Source organism: Miscanthus floridulus, chromosome 7, assembly GCF_019320115.1.
Source record: "Miscanthus floridulus cultivar M001 chromosome 7, ASM1932011v1, whole genome shotgun sequence".
NCBI classification, from domain to species: Eukaryota; Viridiplantae; Streptophyta; class Magnoliopsida; order Poales; family Poaceae; genus Miscanthus; species Miscanthus floridulus.
Window position 1 is genome coordinate 132,737,356 of NC_089586.1, and position 6,000 is coordinate 132,743,355.

Genomic DNA, 6,000 nt, shown 5'->3' on the forward strand with positions numbered 1-6,000 from the left:
CTGCCCTCCTTTATATAGTTAGGAGGCTAGAGTCCTAGTCAGTTTACAATGAGAGTTCCTAGTAGGATTACTGAATAGTACTACTACTAAGATTACATGGGAAGAATCCTAGTTAGACTAGATCTTCTCTCTCCCTTGCGGGGTATCCTGTGGGTCCTACATCGACAAGCCCCCGAGCACTTCATGGTTGAGCTCTGAAAGTCTCGTTTTGCTCCTTTAGGTCTTGTTGAGTAGGAACAAACGTCATCCGAGTACTTTCTGGAGTGAAACCTTGTAGCGCTTCTTGGGATCTTCGAGTGGTGCGTGCTTTTTGAAGAAAAAGTATATCCATCTGGTTGTAGCCCCCGAGCCTCTTGCTATTTGGAACAAGGAGCTGGAGGATCTTGTCTTGAAGTTGCTCTGATTGTTCATTGAAGTTTTATCAAAAAGAACTCGAATATGGCTCGTTCCGGGTTCTTTTTGTCGTAATGTCTTGAAGTGGTCTGCATTAAGGAAGTCTTTTGGTGACGTGCGCTTTTTCGAAGAAAAAGGGCACTCACTGAGTGTAGCCCCCGAGCCTCTTGCTATTTGGAACAAAAAGTTGGAGGGTCTTGAATCTTTATGTTGTTTGAAAATTTGTGTTCTGAAGTAGTCCCCGAGACTTGGATTATGTCATCATCCGAGTAGTTTTGCGGTATCTTTCCGAAGCAGCCCTTTAGTCTTGGATTAAACCATCATCCGAGTAGTTTCACGGCATCCGGCCTCTGAGCTTATGTCCAGGTTCTTTTTTTTTCTTCGGAAAGAACTCGGTTACATGGCCTTGGCATACTATCCGCTAGTCTTCTATTGTCGGATGTAGTTGTGTGGAGTTGGTTGGGTGTAAATGCTGTTTGTTGATGGGTTGTACCGAGGTGGTATATCCTTCCGAATATGCTTGTCCCTGGTCACTGTTCCTTCACGCCTGAGTCCTTTTTTATTGAGTTCTATCTTTTCACTGTTTCCTTTGTCAGGTCTTTACCTTTGGTGCTCCCGGTTCATGTGCACCGCTCTTTTGGTCTATAAATACCCTCCTGTGGTGCTTGTTTTTGAATCATTGAGCATTCTATTGAGTGGCCTAAAGTCTTTGTAGTCATGGCTATGGTAGTTTGTGAAGTTGAGCAGCCCCCGGGCGTATCTTGTAGTTGTTGTGTATCTCGTCGTAGCTGGAGGAAGTCTTGTGATAGGGGTTAGAGGTAGACTAATCCCGCAGTGGCGTTGCATCAGGAAGTTGGTGGCGGTAGTTGGAGGAAGTCTTGTGATGTGGGCTTCGTCCCTTCATTCGGCAGTTCTTGGCTGGTGCTCTTTATCTGCCCTGCGGCTGTCCGGTGCAGATCAACACCTGATCCTGCATCACATCGGGCTTGGGTAGATAGATGCCTGCCAGCCTCCTTTGGTCCATGCTTTCCTGCTGTGCTACTAATTTCTGTCTTGGATGCACTGTGTTCGTCCTTTGAAGAAAATAGTGTATCCAAGGGCGGTTTGTTCTACCTGGCAGCAAATTGGAACACGTAGTCGTTCCAGAGCTTAGCTGTGTCCGGGTTCCTCTTTGCTACCTTGCTTGTTGTAGTACCGAGTTTGTCGGGTCTTGTAAGATGTGTAATCTTGTACTTCTTGATTTCATTTGTAATAAAAAAGATTCTTGCCTTCTTAGTTGCCATGCTTTCTCCTGTTGTATTGCTTGTGGAATTTCCGAGTTCTTTTTATCAAGAACCGGGTTCTTTTGTCCCTTCAGAAGTTACCCTCCCTTTCTTCTTTGAGGATGGGTTGTTCTTGCAGTTATCTGATGGCTCCGCAGTAGTGCTGGATGGATAAGTCTAAAATCTGCCCGTTGGATTGTACCGTTGTGTGGATTAGTGTCCTCCGTCATTTTAGTTGCGTCGGTAAATGGACCGTTGCGTTCTCACACGGTGTTTTAACGGGCCTGGTGGGCCGTTTCTAACGCTGTAAAATTTATTTATAGACCATTCGTCCTCTTTTTCTTTACTGCCTTTCTTTTGCCTTCAAACCCTAGCTCTTAATCATCCACCGTCGCCATTGCCGCCGTCGTCCTTAGCGCCGCCATCTAGGTTTTGTTTTTCCTCTGATTTCTTTTTGCCTTCGTTAGTACATGGGCAAGAAGAAAACCGCCAGTAAGTCCCAGTCTTCTTTCGTGGACGAGGAGTCTTCACTCTCCTTGATCGAGAATCAGGAGTTTGTTGCCATGAGGGCCGCCCAGAAGTTTTGGCCGGCTCCGACAACCACCGAAGCGTAGCTTCGTGAGCTTGTCAGCGATGGCTTGATCCAGGGCCAGGCTTTTGCTGAATGGAGAGTTCCAGGCGAGCATCGAGTTCCTGTTCTAGTTCCTGGTGAGATCGTTCTTTTTGTCTCATTCATTCGCGCTGGACTTTGTCTTCCCGCCTCCGCTTTTCTTCACCAATTTCTTGATTATTTTGGGATTTGCCTAAACCACCTTGCTCCTAATGCAGTTCTTCACATTTCTGTCTTTGTTCATCTTTGCGAAGCTTTCCTTGGAATTCCCCCTTCTCTTTCTCTGTTTCGTTACTTCTTTCGCCTGAAACCCCAACCCCGCCGCGAAGAAACCAGCGTTCTTGGCGGTTGCGGGATTTAGTTTCGCCAGGGTCTTAAGAGCAAGTTCTTTGACTATGACTTGGTTGATTCTGTAAAAGATTGGCGTGCCGACTGGTTTTATGCTGCCAATTTGATCCCTTCCCTTGTCGTCCACTCTAGATCTGGTCCTGTGGTGAATGACCGATGGGATAAGAAACTTGAGTCACCTGCTGAGATTCAAGTGATCCAGCCCTTCCTTGATAGGATTAGCATGCTGAAACAGTAGGTTTTAACCGGTTTCGGTATTGTTTCGAGTTTTCTTCATCGTCGAGTTCAGCCTTTGAAAGAGCGGGAGCACCTTGGCTTCGAGTATTCTGGGGCCGAGGATCCTTCACTCATGGTCCCAGCTCTTGAGCTGACCGATGACGAGGTACTCGAGCGTCTCCAGAAGATGTTGAAAGGAGTGAGCGTTGTTCCTCCTGCTGTCTCCAAGTTCTCTGCCAACAACCCGCCCCCAGCTGTGAGTTGTTTATCTCTTTGTTTGGGTACTTTATATACTCTTGCTGCATCCATTTTTGCTTAGCTTTTCCTTGTCTTGCTATTTTATCCTTTTTCGTAGGAGCTTGGGCGGAACTTTGTTGACCCGATCCCTCTTGATGTTCTTCCTGCCGTGGCGGAGACTGGGGATAAACTTGCTGGAACTTCTGCAACTAGTAAGTCCCCAACCTCCACAGCGCTTCCTGGAGTTTCTTCTGGATTTGTTGATGTATATGAAGAATATGTTCCTCGTCTAGTCCCTCGCGGTCCTCGTAGTGTCCCGAAGAGGGGGCGAACGGATGGGTCTTCATCTGGACTGCATGTCTCCAAGAAGTCTCACAAACCAAGTACTCTCTCAGGTACTCCAGTTGTTGCTAGCATGCTCTTAGGTGAGCACATTTAATACTCTTTGTTCTTTTGTTTTCCTGTTTTTCTCTTGAACCGAGTATTTTTTATTCTTTTTTTCAGCAGGTGCTCTGGTTTCCTTGGTTGAGGCCGAGGGAGAGGAGGATGATGAAGTACCCCTCATCATGCGGCAGTGAGTTGTTTTCATATTCCTGTTGCATTGAATTTCTCTTCTTTGTCTTGACTTTTAGCCTTGAACTTTTTGAAGTAACCGGACGTCGGGTACGAGTTCTTCTGAGGCTCCCGCGCCGACTTCTTCTGAAGCTCCGGTGTCGAGTTCTTTGGTAGCCTCAGTACCAAGCTCTACCGCTCCTCCGGTGCAGAGTTCTCCCATGGCTCCAGCCCCGGCTTCCTCCGTGGCTCCGGTATCTGCTATCCCGCTCCCGTCGTCGGGTGGCGGGGACGTTTTCGCCGTCGTGGTCCCCCCTGCGAGGCCTTCTTTTGGCTTCGTGAAGAAGAAAGTGGCTGGGTGAGTAGATTCTGGCTTCATCCTTTTGCCTCTGTCTTCCTTCTTCTGGTTCTCATCGGTGCTTTCTTTTATCAATTTTCAGTCTTTCGTCTTCTCTTGTTTCTTCATCGACTTTTTCTTAGCCTTCCGCCGTGCCATTGAGTTCCAAGCCTCAGGACTCACAACATACTATTGGTGAAGTTGCTGCGGGGGCTTCGGAGCTACCTGGCAAAGTTGCAGACTTGGCCGCCCCGGAGGTGACTGTGGCCGTCGCGTCGGGTCCTTCTGAGGGATTGGCTTCGGCTTCCCGGGAGGTTGCTTTGGTCGTTCCTTCTTCGCCCCAGCCGGCCTCTCCTTCCCCTTCTCTTGCTTCCGGTGGTCCCTCTTTTACCGATGATGTGGTGCAATAGTTTGATGCCACCCATCGGCTATCGGAGCTGACCGCAGCCTGGGGGAGCTTGGCGTCCTCTGTGACTTCTTTTGGGGAGAAGCTTCACGTAAGTTTTTCTGAGATTCTTTCTTAGGCCATTTGTTTTGCCTTCATCCTTATGCCTTATTTTTCTCTTTCTTTAATTGTTTAGACTTTCTCTCATGACCATACCGGCTTCTTCTTTTCGTCTGAAACCGAGAAGAAGTTGTCCTCTGAGGTAAGTTCTCTGAAGACTAACCTTGACCTCCTCCGGGCCGAGTTGGAGACTGAGCGTAAGTCGCATCAAAAAGAGGAAAAGGCTCTCTGTGCCCAGGTGGTAGAGGTAGAGAAACAGAGAGACACTGTTGCCTAGGAGTTGGAGAAACAGAAAGATGCTGCTATCCGGGAGGCTTCAAAGAACTCGGAGGCCATGAAGAGCTTAGAAGCCGTGAAGAAAGAATGTAAAGGTAATCCGGGTTCTCTTTGTTTCTTTTAGTATTCAAACCTTTCCCTCCTACTGACTCGTTGTTTGGTGTCTTGTCCAGCTCTCCGAGTTGAAGGAAAAAAGCTCTCGGAGGGCATTGATGAAATGAAGACTCTTGTTCATACAAGTCATAACAAGGCTGAGGAGGTAATTACTCATGCTGAAGAAGAACTTGCACTTGCTAAGTTGATCAGGCATGGAGCTGATAAAGATCTTGTGCAGGCCCAAAAAACTATTGAAGACTTGTCTGGGAAGCTGGCGACGGCTACTGAAAATTGGAACGTTTTGTGGAAATCCTTTCGTTCAGTAGCTGATGTTCTCCGGACTCCAGCGGATGACGGGCAATCTTGGGCTCAGTTCATTCCTTGGATTCTGACTCGTTTCCAAGAGTTCGCGAAGAAGTGCGCTCAAGTATGTACCAAGAATGTGCTGGCCTAGGTCCGGGTCCTTGCTCCAGAGGCGCCTCTGTCCAAGATAGCAGAGGAAGCTGATAGCCAAGAATACCTTGATGCCGTTGAGAGGATGGAACCTGAGGTCGAAGGTTTAGCCAGTAGGGTTGTAGACAGTCTTAATATTGATATTTCCCTTCCTGATGGCAATGCCTGATCCAATTGACCAGCCTCTTGTAATATTACACTCCTCTTCAAATGAAGATTCTTTATTTTCGTTGATGTATTCTTTGCCCGGGTGTGGTCGGAGTTACTTGACTTGCTGAGTACTTTGTCCCATTTTCGTCTCTGCCCTGTAAACAACTCTGTGCGTTATCCTAATGAAATCCCTCGATTTGTCGAGTACTTTTCTTTTCTTCCTCTTTTGTGATCCGTCGAGTGCTTTGTCCGCGCTATGACTTGTTAGATGTAGATCTTTGTGTTGACAACCTTTCGTCTGCGCTATGTAAAACGACTCGGCATAGAATGTTGCCTTGACAAACTTCGGCATCCGAGTGCTTTCTTGAGTGGCGCTTGTGCTTTTATGAGGAAAAATATTCCTATCTGGATGTAGCCCCCGAGCCTCTTGCTTTTCAGAACGAAGAGCTGGAGGGTCTTTTTAAGCTTAATTTCGGTCGACTAGTTTTAGGTGTTAGCTTTTAGCTACCCTCATCAGCGGGCTCAAGCATCTTTTCAGCTATTTTGCTCTCGGCTGGGATGCTCA